Source organism: Vulpes vulpes, chromosome 10, assembly GCF_048418805.1.
Source record: "Vulpes vulpes isolate BD-2025 chromosome 10, VulVul3, whole genome shotgun sequence".
In the NCBI taxonomy this organism is placed as follows: Eukaryota; Metazoa; Chordata; class Mammalia; order Carnivora; family Canidae; genus Vulpes; species Vulpes vulpes.
This window is the reverse complement of record NC_132789.1, coordinates 56,712,594-56,732,485: the sequence shown is the minus strand read 5'-3', so window position 1 is coordinate 56,732,485 and position 19,892 is coordinate 56,712,594. Positions and strand designations below refer to the sequence as shown.

Sequence of the window (19,892 nt, the reverse complement as noted above, 5' to 3'; positions counted from 1 at the left end):
TTGTCTTGGTCTGTCTTTCTCTAACATCTCAACCCTTTTCATCTGTAAGGCCCAGGGCAAATGGTATGGCTTCTGCGTGGCCTTTCCTGATCCCTACCAGATAGAAATACTCTCTCTCCTGTACCTTTAATATGACATTAACACTTTATAATTTGCAAGATTGTAGTTATATATAGGTCTCCCTAACCTACAATACAGTAAACGGTTTGATTTCTGAGATCTTCACCATGTCTTTGTTGCTCATATCCCCTAGAGCACCTTGTACAAAGTTGATAAGTATTTGTTGAAGGGATAAATATTCATCTGAGTGGGTAGTTATATATTTTCATCCATTTAAGAAAACATGGAGTATCAGTCATTTGATTTGAGCAATGTAGTAATTTTCCAGTAATTTTTAGTAATCTTTCCCCTTACTCCTATGTTATAGGTATAACACAGGTGTCTTTTGAGGAATTTCTGTATCTATTGATTTATTCAGAATTTATGCCCCACCTTCTTTCAAAAGGATTTGAAACAGCATGCAAATTAAACCTAATGTAAAATAGGACAATTATGGCTAAAAAGAGAACAGAGACCATCTCAAAGAAACAGGGAGCAGATGTTACCAGGCACCTGGGATGAGCTAATTACTATACTTGGTAACTGGATTTGGCTCTGAGTTTCTTGGCAGCTAAAGCTGAAAGGAAACACATTGGGTTATTCATTCAGCAAACATTTGTTGAATATCTTTGATAAATGGGGCACTGTGCTAACACTGGAAATTCTAAAATGAACAAGCCTGGGTTCCTGGCTTCAGCACATCACTTAGCCATGAGTTAAGTGACTGGAGGTGGATACAGGGACACGAGGAACTCAGGGAAAGGACATTGAGTATGTTTGTAAGGGAGACAGTCAGGGACAGCTCATGGAAGGGGGGATGCTTTCCGCAGACCATTCAGTGGGGAAGTGACTGCCTGGTAGAAGACATGACACAGAGAGGGACTGGGAGCCCTGGATGAAGCATAGGGTGAGGAGGTGACAGAGAGTGAGATGGGGGAAGTTGATAGAAGCCAGAATTTTGTTTTAAAGACTTTATTTATTCATGAGAGATGCAGGGGGGGGGGGGGGCAGAGACACAGGCAGAGGGAAAAGCAGGCTCCATGCAAGGAGCCTGATGTAGGACTCGATTCTGGGACCCCAGGGTCACACCCTGAACCACAGGCAGACGCTCAACCACTGAGCCACCCAGGTGCCCCTAGAAGCCAGAACATGATGGACTTCATACGTGATGTTAAGGAGTTTGGATGGTATTCTTTTGGCAAATGTTTCTGGCTGCACATAGGAATCACCAGGGAGCTTTGGAAATATATATATATACTTAGAATCTCTGAAGGTTAAGACTGAGAATCTGTATTTTTAATAGTGTAACTTAGCTGATTCTCATGCAGTCAGCTTTGACATTGGTCACTAGACCAGATTTGTGGATCATCACGACATAGGCAAGAGATAACCCCTTAAGGAGTTTGAGCAGGGGAGTATCTGAGAGCTGGGGATTTTTTTTTTTTTAAGCTGGAGATTTTTATAACTACCTGTGTGGTAGGAAAGGCAGGGTCAACAAGGGTGGATATGAGGCAGAAGGGGAAGCCGGGAGATGGGTTTATTATGCCCACTCTTATGGGTCCTTAGCACAATGCCTGGCAGACACTAGGTGCTCAAAAAGTGATTGTGGAACATAAAAGCTGATTCTACTTACAGTGATCATGTGATTTCTGGGATATAAATGGCTGAATCCAGACACTTGATCAGAAGTGAGACATGGTAGAAAAATCTGGGTGTCGAAGATTACCCGGTGTAGATCAGCCTCACCCCTGGGCAAGTTGTGTGAAACCCCTCAGAAGAAAGTGCCTCATGAGGGAGGTGGGAAAAATGACTCCCACCCCACAAGACTTCTCTGAGGGTCATAAGAGATAACACATAGAGAATGGGCAACAGAGGACTAGTCCTCTTGCTCCTTCTCACTACATTTGTTAAAAATAGCCTGGGATGCTTTTGCCGCCTCATTAATTCTGTGCTGATTATTAGTGCTCTATAACAAATCACACTAGGCTTAGAAGTATGAAGCAAGCCATTTTATTATGCCCGTAGATTCTGTGGGGCAGGAATTGAAACAGTGCAGTGTAATAATGGTGGTGTCTCTGCCCTGCAATGAGGCCCCAGCTGGGAAGACTTGGATGCCTGGGAGCGGCTGGAATGGCCGGGAGCTGGGGCTGTCTGTCCAGAGGCTCTTTCTCTCACATGCCTGGTGTCCAGGCAAGGAAACCTGATGGCTGGATTCAGGCCAGGCTCTCAGCCGGAGCACCTCCTTCGGGCCTCCACATGTGGCTTGGACTTCCTCATAGCATGGAGGCTTCGGGACATTTGGGCTTCCTATGTGGTGGGACAGGGCTTTAAGAGTGAGCATCTCTATGAATAAGGTGGCTGCTGCTTGGTCTTTAACAATCAAGCCTCCCAAGTCATATAGTGTCACTTCTGCTCTTACTCTAGTAGTTGGAGCCTGACCATAATCAAGGTGACAATACATAGACTTTACGTTTCAACAGGAGAAATAGCAGAGAATATAAAGCCGTATTTTACCAGCACTTTCCTTTGTCCAAGCTTTTGAAAACAAGCAAACACTTGATCACCTTTGTAGTGTTTAGATAATTGTTCTCATTTGCAGAAACCAAATAAGAAGGGTCTGATTTTTTCTTGAGCGTGTTCTGTTGTTGCAATACCGTCTGCCTCATAGGGTTGGCCTAGCTTATCCTTGTTTTCTACTTTTCTCATGTATCAGACACTAGTTATGCCTTCACCCCTTCTGGCATTCTTTATGATGAGAAAGTAAAACATGTTTTAAAAAGAACTGAAACTCTCCAGAGGGAAAGTAAATGAATGGAATTCTTTCTGGGATTTTCCAGGGGCCATGGCAGGAAGACTTCTGACTTATTGGGCCCCAGTTGGGAAGACTTCTGACTTATTCAGCCCCAGTTACTCCAAGTACTGGAGAGAGAAGAATTGAGATAAAATGGGAGGATCATTGTGCCTGCTTAGAGCTCATCACGGAAAAGTGATGCATAGCTAATGACCTTTTGTAACAATCTTATTCTTAACAATCTAGTGGGGCCATATGTGCCCTGCAGTGACAGATGGTCCCAATCTGCTGTTGCCAGATAATGGCTTGTTTAGAGGCTCGGCGTGACTGTGTGACAAGTCCAGGCTAGACCAGCTGTTTCCCCTGCAACGAAAGTGTGGACAGGCTGAATGAACACAGCAACAGACTTTAAAAGATGTGCTTCTACTATACATGGGAGCACCCACAATTCCTCTGGCAGGAGAACTGATCAATATATTTCTTCAAGAACACTTACACCTTTCCTTTTTCCCCCACCAAAAGTATGGATCTAGGAGGTCAAGGGACCTGGATTTTAATCTCGTTGCTGCTGCTAATTAGCTGTGTAAATATGGATGCATCACACAAATTCTCCAAGCTCCTATTTCCTTGAATGGTCTGAATTAGACCATCTTTGAATTCTTCTAGATGTTAGCTTTCTTCAAGTTTTGAATCCAAAATGTGGACCATATTCATGAACTTACCAAGCATTAGGTTCTCTGCTAAGCCCATACTAATAGTATTTTATTTAACCACCACAGTGGCCCTAAGTGGCCATTATAATTATTATTCATTGTTTTAAAGGTGGAGAAACTAAGTAACACAGAATCAAGTAACTTGCCTAAAGTCAAATGGCTAATACGAGGCAAAACTGGAATTGGACCTGACCCATGCTCTTTACCCCCATGCTGTGCTGTATACTGTATACACTGTGTGAGTTGGAAAAGTAAGCGAGGCAAGAAGGAATCAAGATGTAAACAAATAAAAAGACTGATGATGTGTGACATTGGTGTTTCCTCTCCTTGTGTGTTATTTGTATATTTGTGATAACTTGGAGTATATGCTGTTGGGAGGAAGAACTTCCTCTGCCCTTCAAGGTCTTCCCAGTTGGACTGAGAATAAAATTGACATGAGACAGAATAACAGGAGAAAAGTCAAACTTAATTTCATATGTATGGGGAGTCCATACAGATGTGGAAATTCCAAAGACAATTAGGCAGAATGAGGTATATATGTCATTCTGACCTAAGGAGACGGGGATAAGAGGCTTGGGGCTTCAAAGGGAAGGAACGCAATTCACAGGAAGATGAAAAAGAGTAAATGTTTGGTAATCAAATGTTTGCTGGGCCTTTTAGAAACAGTGAGACATAGAGAACTTTGATCGAACAGGCCTTGCTATGTTCCTCCCTGACTACCGCAACTAGTTCAGAGTACGATGTAGTTATCTTTGGTGATAGCGGTCTTGCTCTATCTAAGTAAGTTCTTTTCAGGCACTTGTGGGGGAGGTGAAGAGGTTTTCCTGAATCTTCTGGGTTTTTATTACTTTTTAACTCAAAATAATCCTCATGCCAAAGTGGCCCATCTTGGGGGCAGCCTGCCCTTGGCTGCTACAACATCCCAATCCATTTCCGGACACCACTATCCAGATACTGGCCCTCCCTCCTCACTGAGTGAGCCCTAAACAACCAGGCTGCTGGGGTGCCCATGTTGTTTGTTTGGAAGAGCCCCACTGATGTGTCACGTTAGGGGCACCTTTTTAATGGGGTAGGGCCAGTTTTGGTAGAAGGCTCTTTTCTAGAAAAAAGCCAAGAATCCATCGCACACTTGTTACTATATCTCTGTGTGCTTAAGTCACATGTACAGATTTGTCATCTCTTAACCCTACTTCATTTTAGTTCACGTTTCTGAAACCCTTCATTATATTGGTCTTGTGTTTCCTGGTCATATGAATTTTGAGACAGGGAACCCTTTCTGTGAAGAATGACCTCATTCTCCTCATAGAAAAATTACTTTGGCATTTGAGCAAATAAGAATTATATTGAAACCCAAGCTGTTCCTCTGATTGTGGTAAGCTTCTCCACTCAGCAGCTCTTCAGTGTTTGGCTATGGACACTGAGTTAGTTGTTTTTTTTTTTTTTTTTCTCTAGGCTCAGGTTTATTTTAAGAATATAATATAAATATTGTTTAAATAAGCCCTTCCCCACCAAGTACAGGATAAAAGATGTGCTGTGAAGAAAATACTAGATGTTTAGTTGACCTTGAGGTTAGAAGATAGGCTCTTGGCTAAATTTAGGCCAGCTCCATTTTCAACTGGGATTTGAATCTCAAGAGGCATTTTTTGGAAGAAAACTTATGGATATTGCCAAATACTGCCACTATTGGGTCCCGGAATGGAGGAGGTATTACGGCTCCCATAAGAGGCTCCCAGCCCTTTTCTATATTTGTGGATCATTTTACTTTGGTCACATGTTTTCCCATATGGTGTTATTAGATTTAGTCACTCGTGAGCCTGGCATTGGGGAACACAGAAGACTCTTTAGAGACCTGCAGAGAGGAATGATGGTATTTAATTGGTGACAATTTTTTTAGTGTTGTGGTCAGTGTTATATAAAGCCAAGCTCCAGGGCATGTGGGTGATACTAGAAGACCATGTGAATTAGGGAAAAGAAAATTGAGACCATGAGGCAAGGCTGGAACCTCTGGCCTAGAGGAAACTAGAACTGGGAATGATAGATACTAAGTTGACATTTTAAATTAAGAAAATAAAAAAAATAAATAAATTTAGAAAGTGATTTTCTGTGGACGTCAGTTGGCACAGGCAGCTGTGTAAATTAGTGAAGTATATCATTGCTGGTGTCACACCTACAGTTCATAGCAGTGCAGTGATTACATTATAGATCAGTTATATTGATAGATCTGGCGAGGTCAATAAAGTTGCAGTACATATGCTTTGTCTGTGGAATATTCAGTTTAGGTTGGTACTCTCTGCCCCTGCATTGTGATGTCAGTGTTTCTCAACCTCCACACTCTTGACATTTTGGGTCAGAAAATTCTTTGTCACTGGGGAGGCAGCCCTATGTATTATAGGATGTTTAGCAGCATCCCTGGCCTCTACCCACAACATCCCAGGAGGATTCTCCAATATGATAACCAAGAATGTCTCCAAATGTTGCCAAATATCCCTTGGGGGGAATATTAGCCCCTTCCCCAACTGAGAACCGCTGTATCAGATCCATACTGACTCATAGAATTAAAAGTGTATATAAGATGATGCACACATAAAAACATATCCTTCTTTCTTTATCTATGACGTGAAACTAAGAGCAATCCCTTACATATAATGAGCTTTGCATAAATAGAACGTTAACAGTAATTCTTATTTAATAAAATTATGCTACCTCCCTTCCACTTAAAACGCTGATTCATCCCAAAGAATGATGTGACACCAGGAATGATTTATGGCAGATTATAACTGGAGTCAAAGGGAGGTTGTTAAACCAGACCTGCAAGGCTTTCTTCTGTTGAGTGTGGTAATTTATGGAATGAAATCTGAGAAAACAATGTAAACACCTTTTGGTTCTACCAAGGAAGCCCTATGACATGTAGAAAACTTGTTGCTGAATTAAAAAAAAAAAAAAAACCTATGGATAGGTTCAGTGGATTGCACTATTTCATTTTCTTTAACTTTCCTTCAGAGAGGGCGCCCAGGTGGCTCAATGGTTGAGCATCTTCCTTTGGCCCAGGTCATGATCCCGGGGTCCTGGGATCAAGTCCCATATCAGGCTTCCCGCAGGAACCTGCTTCTCCCTCTGCCTGTGTCTCTGCCCCTCTCTGTGTGTCTCTCATGAATAAATAAACAAAATCTTAAAAAAAAAAAACTTTCCTTCAGATAAAATCCCTATTTGTTTTGAAACTTTCCTTCAGATAAATCCCTATTTGTTTTGAATTAGTGGATGAAGTGAGGACATCAAAAAGAGCTCCTAAGGGAAGGTTTCTGGGATGAGTGAGGGAGGAGATATTTATAGTTTGGAGCAGGTCATCAAAATTATAGAACCATATAATCATAAGATGGGAAAAGACTTTAGAAGCCCAATCACCTGTGTCCCTCAACTCTACTGCAACAGATCATGTAAGGATCACAGGGATTAGTATTAATAAATAAGTGACCGATTACCTGCCCTCTTATACTGAAGCACTTCACATTGTTGACAATTCCCTCCTCAAAGCACAATCCTGTCTAGGATTCCCATGGAGGATCCTTAAAAAATCAAAAACAGAGGGTGCCTGGGTGGCTCAGTTGGCTAAGCATCTGCCTTCAGCTCAGATCATGATCCCAAGGTCCTGGGATTGAGCCCTACTTTAAGCTTCCTGTTCAGTGGGGAACCTGCTTCTCCCTCTCCCTCTGCCTGCTGCTCCCCCTGCTTGTGTTTTCTCTCTGTGTGTCAAATAAATAAATAAAATCTTTTTTAAAAAATTAAAAATAGATATGCTATATGATCCAATAATTCCACTATTAGCTATTTACCCAGGGAAAACAAAAGCACTAATTCAAAAATATATATGCACCGCTATGTTTATTGAAGCATTATTTACAATAGCCAAGACATGGAAGCAAACTAAGTGTCCATCAGTAGACAAATGCATAAAGAAAATGGGGTAAATATACAATGAAATATTACACAGCTATAAAAAAAGGATGAGATTGTGCCATTTGAGCCAACATGGATGGACCTAGAGGGTATTATGCTAATTTAACTAAGTCAAACTGAGAAAGACAAATACCTTATGATTCCACTCATAAATGGAAATCTTAAAAATTGAATAAACAAACAAAAAATAGAATCAAACCTATAAATATAGAGAATGAATTGATGGTTGCCAGAGGGGAGGGTGGATGGTTGGGCAAATGGGGAAGGGGATAGGGAGCTACAGGTCTCCAGTTATGGAATGAGTAGGTCATGGGAATAAAAAGCAGACCATAAGGAATGCAGTCTGTGATATTATAGAGTAGTAACGTAATGGGCCAGGTAGTAGCAACACTGGTGGTGGAGAAAGCATGATGTGGAAACTTGTCAAATCACTGAGTTGGACATCTGAAGGCAACGTAACACCATGTGCCAACTCTATTCAGATTAAAAAGGAGAGAGAGAGACCTTTTTGTTTGTCTTTTATGCAGGTTCTTCTCTACAGGCCTGTAAACATTAGAGTTTCCCGGAGCCCTGTTTCTTTTCTTTATTCCCTCCCTAATTGATTTTACCAGTTCCCAGCGACTTTAGAGTATAGACTTCCAGCCCAGAACCCTTCCTGAAGCCTGACTCAAATATTCATTTGTTTTTTAACATCTCTTCTTGGATGTCTGACAGATGCAGTTCTTGGATGAAATGTAATTTGGCTGAAGTGAGGTAACTCCACCTGTCCCTCATCTATACCCCTCAAAGTCTTCCCCATGACAGGGCTAATCACCCTGCTGATTACTTAGGCCCCACATCTAGAATTCATCCTTCATTTCCCTTCTTCCTTTCACAAAATCTGTCAGAATCTCCCATCAGGAGTACTTCTTAGATATAACCTGACTTCTATCATTTTCCTCCATTTCTAGGCTCGGAGCTCTAGACCAAGCCACCAGTGTCTTGCAGTTGATCTTGTTTCTATTCTGCTCACCTGCAGTCGGTGCTTCTCACAACATCAAGAGTGATCACATGGACGTCGTACCAAGCCATCTCCTGGCTGAACTCGTCAGCGGCTTTCCATTACGTGGGGAATACAATCTAAATCCATTCACATTGCCCACAAGTCTTACCGGAACCAAGATTGGCTCCTTCTCTGGCCTTATCTCCTTATCATTCCTTTCTCTCTAGCCAACCCTGGACTTCTGTTTCTTTAATAGACATCAAGCGCATGTCCGTCTCATGTCCTCTGTGCTATTTCCTTCTCCCTGGACTGCTCTTGCCCAGATCTTCACATTGCTGCCGACTTCTTATCATAAGGATCTCAACTACGGGCTCCTCTTTATCACAATATCCTATTTCTCTTCCTCACCAAGTGCTTATTAGTATTATAAAATATCTTGCTACTTACATATTTACTGTCCGTCTCCCTCACAGGAAGGGAAGTTCCTGGAGAGGCTCTATTTTCTCAGTATCTGGCAAATAGCTGTTTAATGAATGCATACGTACTGCCTGGCCAACATTCCACAACATGGCCACATACAGCCACATTCTGACCTCAGGCTCAGCTGGCCAAAGGGAAGGGGCAAAACGGAAGTTGGCTGATTCAGAAACAGTTTATTTATATATCCCATGGGTGTAGACAGGGAAACAGCTGGTTTGGATCTTAGTTGCCCTTTAAAAAAACTTTGCCTTTGACATGTGATGGCAAGAGACATACCCTAAATTGCGCTGACATGTTAAATAGTCTTCTGGCATCTTTGTATCATGCTCTCAGGTTTATCTTTGAGTTATTTCCAATTAGTATAAATAATAGAGTGAATCAATCCTCAAAGGCCTAGATTTCTAGAGCAGACACTCCCTACCCCCCCATTGTAAAAAAAATAGAAAACACAAAAACTTAAAAATGGTTTCATTCTTCACTCATCATATTTCCACAGAAGGACAGGAAATTCACTCCCTGCCCTAGGAAGACAGATCCTGGGGAAGACACTTCCAGATTTCCTGAGTCTGTTCACTCATGCTCATCAGACCAGGACTTAGCCGACTAATGAGTCTGAAAGTAAGAACTGAGCATACTCAGCTAAGCTCCTGCATGTGTTTCTCATTTCTATGTGTCTGCCCACTGAAGGGTGCGTTCTTATCTGTTCTCTGCCACAAGGTGACAGGTAAGCTGTCAGCTCTGGGCATGGCCTGTGGACACAGAATGTGGCCAGTGACTGCAGGATTAGGCTGCATAATAGGGCAGCGCATAAGGAAGCTCACTGGGGCTGCAGAGCCAAGCTAGACCTCCAGTCCCACTCTACCAATGATAAATGTGTCGTGATCTCCATCAGCCCTAGGCCTGTGTTTGCCCCTCTGTTGGTGTTGAGCTTGGGCAGAGCAACATGCTGTCATTTACGGCCCCTCTTAACCTCCGGGTAAAAGGACTAGCCCAGTCTCATGAACTCCAGCTTGAAAGATGCTAATAGATTATAACAAATATTCAAAGTTTTTCTGAATTCTTACAGCCAGGACTTCTAACCAGAAGTTCAAATTTCCAGATAATTTTTTACAGTGACAACTGGTATTCCATGAAGGTGATAGAACGTTGCTGAAAAGATCACATTTTGAAATCAGTAAGACACAGGGCACTTGGGTTATGATCTCGGGGTCATGATCTCAGGTCCAGAGATTAAGCCCTGTGTTGGGCTCCATTCTGCGTGTAGACCCTGCATAAGTTTCTCTCTCTCTCGGGGCACCTGGGTAGCTCAGTGGTTGAGAATCTGCCTTCAGCTCAGGTCATGATCCTGGGATCCTGGGATCGAGTCCTGCATCAGGCTCCTCACCTGCTTCTCCCTCTGCCTGTGTCTCTGGCTCTTTCTCTGTGTCTCTCGGAACAAATAAATAAAATCTTTAAAAAAAAAAAAAAGTGTCTCTCTCTGCCCTTTCCCCTCCCCCCCCCCCAAAAAACAGAAACAAAAACTGTTTGAAATCAATAAGACACAATACCATGTAGCTTTGGGTAGGCCACTCAATTCTTTAAAGCTAATTTTTCTCATCGAATTAGAATAATAGTACCTATACTTCTCAGGGATGATGTCAGGCTTAAGTGAGATTATGTATATGAAGTGCTTGTACTTGTAATGAGTAGGTGCTTGATGGGACCTAGTTCGCATTTACCTTCCCTATGCCACATGACTGGAAGTTAACCCAAATGTTAAGTCTTGCATGATGTCTATCTATTATACTCATTAACAGTTGTGTTCTTCTTTACACCTATTAAATGCATTCACACTAAGAGTATGATCTTTCCAACTACTACATGGACATATGGGCTATATGCATAGGTGAGTGTGAACCTTTCAGAGATGAGAAAAGATGGCTCAGATGGTTGTTTGATTTGCCCAAGATCAGTAAAGTCTGGTCTCAAGCTCAAGCCGGACTCCATATCCAGCACTCTTCACACCATGCCTTGGAGCTCTGTGCCATTCTCTTTGAGAAGCATGTTACTTACTGGCTACTCTAACAGATAGGGGAACTGGGAGAAGGCAGTAGGAGCGTAGCAAATCTAAAGTGTTAGAATAGGTCTCGGATAAGTATTTTCACATTAGTCAGGTATTCCTTCCTTGTTAGTTCCCTTTGTTATGATCTTTCATTTTTGAAAGTTTATTTTCTCTATCCATTCATTCACCGGTTCATTCACTAACATTTCTTGAGTCCCTACTATGTATATCAAGCAGCATAATAGGTACCGCACGTATAAAACAGCTGAAACATGGCCTCTGTCCTCTAGGAATTCAGTGTTGCTGGGGGGATGGATATGCAGACAAATAATCATAATATAGGGTCATAGGCACTGGAGGAGGAGTATGCCAAGTGCAATCCAGGAATATGCCAAGTGATCAAGGAAGCCTGGAGGGGGCAAGCTCATAGGCAGAAGGCCTCCTAGAGAAGATGCTTGCATTGGGCACTGATGGGAAGGAGGAATTGGCCACTCTGAGCCCCAGTCTCTCATCTGTGATAAATTAGTAACCACCTCATAAGGTTGTTAATGCCCATAAAGTGCTTAGATCTGGGCCTTGCAAGAAGTAAGTATTTGAATAATGTTGGCTGCTATTATTTTTACCATTTCATTCAGGAAAAAGCCATTTCATGTTATGTCTGACTTCACCCACTACAATAGCATAAAACAAATACTCTCACAGTTTTTAGTTGTTGGCTCCAGAAATGAACTTAGAAGGGCACGCGTATTTGTGGACACATAAATTCTAGGTAACACTGGGGAAAATAACCTTTTTTTTTTTTTTTAAAGATGTATTTATTTCCTTGAGGGAGAGAGAGAGAGAGAGCAGGAGTAGAGGGAAGGTCAAGGAGTCTCCACTGAACAAGGAGCCCCACATGAGCCTCCCACGAGGCTGGAGCTCATGACCCATGCGATTAAGACCTGAGCCGAAACCAAGAGTTGGACGCTTAAACCAACTGAGTCACCCAGGTGTCCCTTTAAATTTTATTTGTAGAAGCTTGAAAGAAACCTGTTACCTGACCTCTTCCTCCCCACCCCCCTTCTGTTGCTTGTGGCAGGCAATATTTAAGTGGAAGATTTCTAATTTCCTGTCCAGAAACTGCTACTCTGCCCAGAGTGCTTCTGATGTGTCTGAAAGAGTTAGTTTCAGTGTGATTTTTTTTTTTTCCCAAATTTTGGGATGTGGTCAACCCTTGTGACACCCTGTTCCTTCACCATGGATGATTGCATGTTTAATTGCAAGGTGAAAAGATGTGGGACTCTCGGAGGATGCTGACTCAGGAGGGCCATTATAGGAGATATATAAGATATTAAAGATATCTTAATCCTCAGGAGCCAGCCCGGCGCACAGGCTGGACAGCTCATTTCTGAAAGTCCTGACGCTTCCCTGGATTTTTGTGAAATGAATCTTCCTGATGGTCGTCTTCACCTATTTATTATCCCAGTTCTTTCCACTTTCTCAGATTGGTTCCATAAAGCAGACATCGGGCATTGGAGGTGTAGGTATATGCTGTAGAAGAAGGTGTGAGGAATTTTATTGATTTCCTGTTGTATAGTAGCCAAGAAGGGATGAAATGACAAACTCAAGGAAGATTCCTGGGAAGAGTACAGACCAGGGTTTCCTTGTTATGTCTTTTTCTGGGCATAGGGACTCAGATAAGTCAGTGGCCTAAAGTGAACTTAGTCCAGTGTTTTATCTGACTTCCTACTGGATAACAATCCGCATCTCCAAAGCTCAGCTTAGAGAGCATGGCTCAACTGGAATTTAGAAAATCCACAGGGTGCATTGGTGTGCCAACCATATCACATTTCTCCTCTTGAGAGAGAAAATGCTGGCCTGCCAATAGCAAGAGTGTTTAGCATTAGTGGGGCCAAAAGATAGAGCATTTGAGGAAAAAAAATCCCCAACTCCATGACTGAATTGTATATCATACCGGGGGGTCTGTTTAACCCTCTCCTGGGCCCCTAACTTAAATACATCACTCTTGGCCTTTCTTTCCTAGGTTTATCTGATGACACCTTTGACAAAAAATATAAAAACAGCTGATGTGCATACATGAATGTGGTGAAGAAATGTACGCTTGCCCCACAGAAACAATTACACTTTCAGTCACTACGTAGTCTATTGGTGATGCTAATGTGATATTTTCACTTTTAATATCATAAGCTGTTATTTTTACATGCATAATTTTCAATATTGTTAACAAAACTGAAGCTTCACTAGAGGCAATAAGGATTAATTTGCAAAGGAATGAGGTATTCTGGTAGTTCCCATGCAATATGTTAGCTACGGGGATAGTAGAAAAATAGCTGTCTCACATTTTATTGTATTCCATGTCATGTTTACGCTGTTCATCAGCAAACTTAAAGAACATATGGTACTGTTTAGGTGTGAGGCTTAATGAAATTTTATTATTATCATTATTACATTTAAGAAACTACAGTTAAGAAACTTTCTCAATTTCAAAACTTTCTCAATTTCAAAAAATATCCATTGTCTTTGCTTACTCAAAGACATTTAACTGTGGGGGAGCCTGGGTGGTGCAGTTAAAAGTTCTGCTTCTCCCTCTCCCTCTGCTCCCCAACCACTCCCCACCCCACTCTCACTCTTTCTCTCTCTCTCAAATAAATAAATAAAATCTTTAAAAAAAAAACCCAAAGATATTTAGCTGTGTGTTCCACGTATCCTGAAACTAAGTTACACAGATGACCAGTCATTGGAAATAGAGATCGGTATAGATATTTGACAAATTGGGAAAAGATGTACTTTCTATTGGATTTAAACAGTTGGATTTTTGTGACTCAAGCTTTGTTTTGGAATTCAGTTCACTTTTTGTACATGAAAAATGACCTTAAGTTCATTGCCCCATGGCAGCAGGAGGACTACTTCATTTTAAATACTTTGATTTAGCAGAAGGAGCAAGAAGGTATTGACATAAAAACTCACATGTAAGATAGGTACATTTGGAGAGGCCAAATATGCATTGTTATTAAAAACTCAAATTTCAGGGACGCCTGGGTGGCTCAGCAGTTGAGCATCTGCCTTCGGCCCACGGCCTGATCCTGGAGACCCGGGATCGAGTCCCACATCGGGCTCCTTGCATGGAACCTGCTTCTCCCTCTGCCTGTGTCTCTGTCTGTCTCTCTCCGTGTCTCTCATGAATAAATAAATAAAATCTTTTTAAAAAACCCTCAAATTTCAGCTCTGGAATCAGACAAGTTTGGGTTCAAGTTCAGTGCCACCCTTACTGCACAAGTTATTTGATCTCTCCTAAAGTTCGGTTTCCTCTGCTGTAAAAATAAAGGAAATAAAACCTTCTCACATAGTTGTTAGAATAATAGCTAAGATGCTTATCAGACTACTTAGTAAGCATTGAGTGAATGATGGCTATTATTGATGTTATTTTGGATGAAGACGTTTGAGTGTACCACGGAACAGCAAATTCTCATGAATCAATTCAAAGATGACTAAATGTTCTAAGGAAAGAGCATGTCTTGTAAGTAAAGAGACATTTTACTCTGCTTTTATAATGTCTATGAAATTCCGTAAAGCCAGGAATATAAACACAGGAACCTACCATCCTTGTTTGTCATGTCATAATACAGAGCAAACTGTTGGACTTTTCTGTATCTTTATTTATGAGAACAACTAAAAATTGAAGGTTAAGGATTTAGAGTAGTTAACTCTATTTCTCTGGTTTTCCTTTTTTTTTTTTTTTTTTTAAGTTTGGTGCTTAAAGAAAATCATCCAGAGCCTGGATGAGTTGAGTAATTGTAAAACTGTCCCAACCACAGAAATCATGAATTATTAATTGTATCTGTTTACAGAAAATGTGATATCAGTCCAGTTGGCATAAGAGAAGAAAAATGACACCAGTAAATTAAACATATGGTAGCTAAAACAAATAAAAGTGCTTTTAAAGCAAAATTATTTATATTCAGAGCAAACTCTCCATTTTTATGCAGCTTTCATAATTATCTGTTTTTATCACTCCTCTCCATGCCCTACCATGTCCTCATTGTTTTCTGAGAAAAGAGGCCAAAAATAACTCAAGCTGCCTAAACTTTATTTGGCTCACACCATGTGCATCCTAGGAAGCAAACCCTGATATCCTGATCCTAATTGTGGATCAATGATTGATACCTGAACCAAAGTCCACCCTGCATAGTAAATTTGACACGACAAAGCCCAACAACACCAGAGGTGGCTTGGTGTCCGCAGCCAACAGGACTGATTCAAACTGGATGGGCACCAAACCCCAGTTAGAGGCTCGGATGAGTAAATGAAAGGGACACCAGAAATAGTGAGTTCCTTGTGGTTTGTATGAGGTTCAAAATGGCCCTGTGCTGTTGTCTCTTCTCCGGGAGGCCAACTATCCATCCTAATCTTGGAAGCCCTTGGTAACAGAGGTAGCTGGATCGCAGGAGGTCACATCCTGGGAGAATGTTGGAATAGCAAGCAGAACAACATTCTGTGAACTTTTTAGATAAATGCCCTGAGGTGTTTCTGCTCCTCTTTCCCAATCCCGTTTGAGTTTGCTTTGAAATTCTGGTCCCGTTGAAACCCTGGTGCCCAACTATATGCTGAATCTAAAGCCAGAGCACTTAGATCACATGCCCAGCTGCTCCTTCTAACCACTGGAATGACTGGTTGTTCTTAGCTTCTTATAATAATAATTGAATATTCAGGGGCCCCTGGGGGGCTCAGTTGGTTAAGCACCTGCCTCCAGCTCAAGTCATGATCTCAGGGTCCTGGGATCGAGCCCCACATCTGGCTCTCTGCTTCTCCCTTTTCTCACTGCTCATGCTCTCTCTCATTATCTCTCTCTCAAATAAATCAATAAAATCTTAAAAAATAAAAAATTAAAATTAAAAAAAACATTATACATACCAGAGGAGCCATTCTCATTCCGGTGTTCTGATATGTTGATGTGTTATTATCATTGATGAACACGTCACAAGAAATTTGTTTGTAATAGGATTTAAATAATGAGGTTCAAAAATGGACTCATTTAAACAAATTAAAGCATTTTCAATTTCTCTCTCACAAGTGCTTTTTTTTTTTTTTTTTAGGGCAGCTTTACTGAAGTATAATTGACCTACAATAAGCCATGCATATTTAAAGTGAACAATAAAATAAGTGTTAATGTATGTTTATACACGTGCAACCATCACCACAATCAAGGCAATAAACACACCCATCGCCCTTAGAAGTTTGCTCATGCCTCTGCTCCTGGTCCTTCACTTCTCCCTACTTTCCAGGCAACAACTGATCTGCTTTCTGTTACACAGATGGCTTTACATTTTCTGGAAACTTATATAAATGGAATCATGCAGTATGTTTTTTGTTGTTGTTTTGTTTTTTTGTCTTCTTTCATTCAGCATAATTATTTTGAGATTTATCTTGGTGGTTGTGTCTTTGCTTATTGTTGAGAAATAAACAGGTCTTTTGCGTCTACATATGAGTTTTAGAATCAATTTGTCAATTTCTACAAAAAAGCCTGCTGAGGTATTGGTTGGGATTGCACTGAATTTTTAGATTAATGAAGTAGGGGGAAAACTGACATGGTTGCAGTCTGTTCAGACTGGTGTAACAAAAATGCCATGGATATGGTGGCTTATAAATGACAGAAATTTGTTTCTCCCAATTCTGGAGGCTGGGAAGTCCAAGACCAAGGCATAGGCCTAGTAGGTGTCTGGTGAGAGCCTGCCTCCTGGTTACAGACTGCCATCTTTTTGCCGTGTCCTCACTTGGCAGAAGAAGCAAGGGACTATCTCTGGGGTTTCGTGTATAGGGCACCAGTGCCATTTTTGAGGGCTCTACCCTCATGACCTAATCACCTCCCAAAGGCTCCACCTCTAAATACCATCACATCGTGGATTAAGTTTCCACATATAAATTCTGGGAGACATAAACATTGTCTATAGCTGAGATCTTTTTTAAATATTTTATTTATTTATTTGAAAGAGAGAAATTTATTTGAAATAAATAAATATTTATTTATTTGAAATATTTAAAATATTTTAAAAATATTTTCTTTCTTTTCTTTCTTTTCTTTTCTTTCTTTCTTTTCTTTTCTCTTTCTTTCTCTCTCTCTCTCTTTCTTTCTTTCTTTCTTTCTTTCTTTCTTCTTTCTTTCTTTCTTTCTTTCTTTCTTTCTTTTTTTCTCTGGTCATGCATGCAAGACCAGAGAAAACAGAGGGAGGGAAAGGGAGAGATTCCCAAGCGGACTCCTCACTGAGAGCACAGCTGGTGGTGGGGCTTGATCTCACAACCCTAAGATCATGACCTGAGCTGAAACCAAGGGTCGATTGCTTAACCGACTGAGACACTTCAGGCAACCTGTCTATAGAAGACATCTTAAAAATATTCAAACTTTTGGGGTGTCTGGGTGGTACAGTTGGTTCAGCGTCTGGCTCTTGGTTTTGGCTCAGGTCATGATCTCAGGGTCCTCAGATCAAGTCTCCAAGTAGGCTCCACACTCAGCATGGAACCTGCTTGGGAGGCCTGCTCTCCCTCTCCCTCTGCCCCTCCCCCTGCACGCTCGTGTGCTCTCTCTCTCTCTCTCCCAAATAAATAAATAAATAAATCTTTTAAAAAAATACTCAAGGGGCACTTGCATGGTTCAGTCTGTTAAGCTTCTGCCCTAGGCTCAGGTCATGACCCCAGGGTCCTGGGATGGAGCCTTGCCTCCACCTCTCTGCTCAGGGAGGAGTCTGCTTCTCCCTCTCCCTCTGCCCCTCCCTATGCTCGTTCTCTCTTGGGCATTCTCTCTCTCTCTCTCTCTCTGTAAAAAAAAAAAAAAAAAAAAAGGTAATTAGGGATCCCTGGGTGGTGCAGTGGTTTAGTGCCTGTCTTTGGCCCAGGGCGTGATCCTGGAGACCCGGGATCGAATCCCACGTCAGGCTCCCGGTGCAAGGAGCCTGCTTTCTCCCTCTGCCTATGTCTCTGCCTCTCTCTCTCTCTCTCTCTGTGTGACTATCATAAAAAAAAAAAAGTAATTAATTAAAAAAAATATTCAAGCTTTTGACCCATGAATGTGTTATAATCTCTATTAATTTAGGTCTTTAATATCTCTTAGCAATATTCAGTGGTTTTTCAGTATACAACTTTGGTAGATTTATCCTTAAATATTTTTAATTTTTTTGATGCCATTGTAAATGATTTATTTTTTTAAACTTTCATTTCTCGTTCATTGCTAATATGTAGAAATACAATATATAGAATATATACAATATAATGTATAGAAATCAATATAGATTGAACTTGACTTCTGCATCCTTGGTAAAATCACTTTGATCTAATATTTTTGTTGGTTCCATCAGCTTTTCTACATAGGTGATCATATTGCCTATGAATAAAGACAGTTTTACTTCTTTCTAGTTTGGATGCCTTTTATTTATTTCTCTTGCTGTATTGCCTTGGCTAGCACCTCCAGTATAATGCTGAATAAAAGTGCTGAGAGCAGCCCCTGGTCTTGTTGCTGATCTTAGGGAGAAAACATTCAGTCTTTTACCATTGAGTAGGATAGTTACAGGTTTTTTTATAGATGGCTTTTGTCAGATTGAAGAAATTAATCCTTATTCTTAGTTTGCTGAGAGTTTTTAAAATCAGGAATGGATGTTGGATTTTGTCAAATGCTTTTTCTACAGCAAGATGATCATATGCTTTTGTTTTGTATTTTTAGTTTGTTGACATGGTAAATTACATGAATAATTTTTTTCCTCATGGACCAATCCAAGTTTTTATTTAAGCCTCTCCTGCCATAAGCAAAGGGATGGAAGATCAGTATACTGGTCATCATTTGGTACAACTAAGGAAGGTGAGCCTCAGGTCCCATATACTTTCCTGGTCCTTATGCAGAGTCATAATCCAAATCAGTGCTGTGGTCCCCACTGGGTGGTGGTCCAGGTTCTCTTTATGCATCTTCATAGCCGGTTGGAAGTGGACTCACATGAGAGTTATGGAATAGAGTTTGATTACCATCTCCCCAGGGAAAGGGCTTGGACCTGATGCAGAGATGGGGGTAGGCAATGAACTCAGGTCTCTCTTGCTGTCCATGATGGGACTTCAGGAAGGCATTCAGCATGCTCACTCCTGAGTGAAGTGAGTGCTGTGAAGTAGGTGCGCCTTCCACATGCAGCTGAGCCCTCCTCCACGGGCGCCACTCGACATGGACTGCCCCAGCAGTCCCACCTAGCAGCCCAGAGAGCCGGGACATAGCCACCCCCACCACCGCCATCTTCAACCTTGGACCACATGAATAATTTTTGAATGTCCCATCAATGTTGCATTCCTTGGCTAAGGCATACTCGGTTGTGATGTATTACCTCTTTTATGTATCATTGGGTTTATATGATAAAATCTTGTTAGCATGTATGTTCATGAGAAATATTGCGCTCTGGTTTTCATTTCTTGTAATATATTTATTGGCTTTAGTATTATGGCAATGCTGCTTATATAGAACAAGTTGGGAAGTATTCCTTTCAGTTTGTTAAAAGACTGTATAGAATTAGAATTTTTTTCTACCATAAATACTTGGAAGAATTAAGTAGTGAAGCCATCTGGGCCGAGGGTTTTTTGTTTATTTTGTGGAAAGATTTTGAACAACAAACTCAATTTGTTTAGTAGATCAATGGCTATGCAGGTTATTTCTTTTTTTTTTTAAGTTTTTTTTTTTAAGGTTTTGTTTATTTATTCATTCATGAGAAACACAGAGAGAGAGGCAGAGATATAGGCAAAGGGAGAAGCAGTCTCCCCTGCAGGGAGCCAGATTCAGAACTGGGATCCCAGGACTGGATCCCAGGATCA

General features: G+C 41.1%; 1 pseudogene; it reads right to left on the bottom strand.

The window, feature by feature from the left end:
- Positions 1 to 18,999: 18,999 nt before the first annotated feature.
- On the bottom strand, positions 19,000 to 19,323 carry LOC112915058 (cytochrome c oxidase subunit 6A1, mitochondrial pseudogene; annotated as a pseudogene).
- Between the last annotated feature and the right edge of the window lie 569 nt (positions 19,324 to 19,892).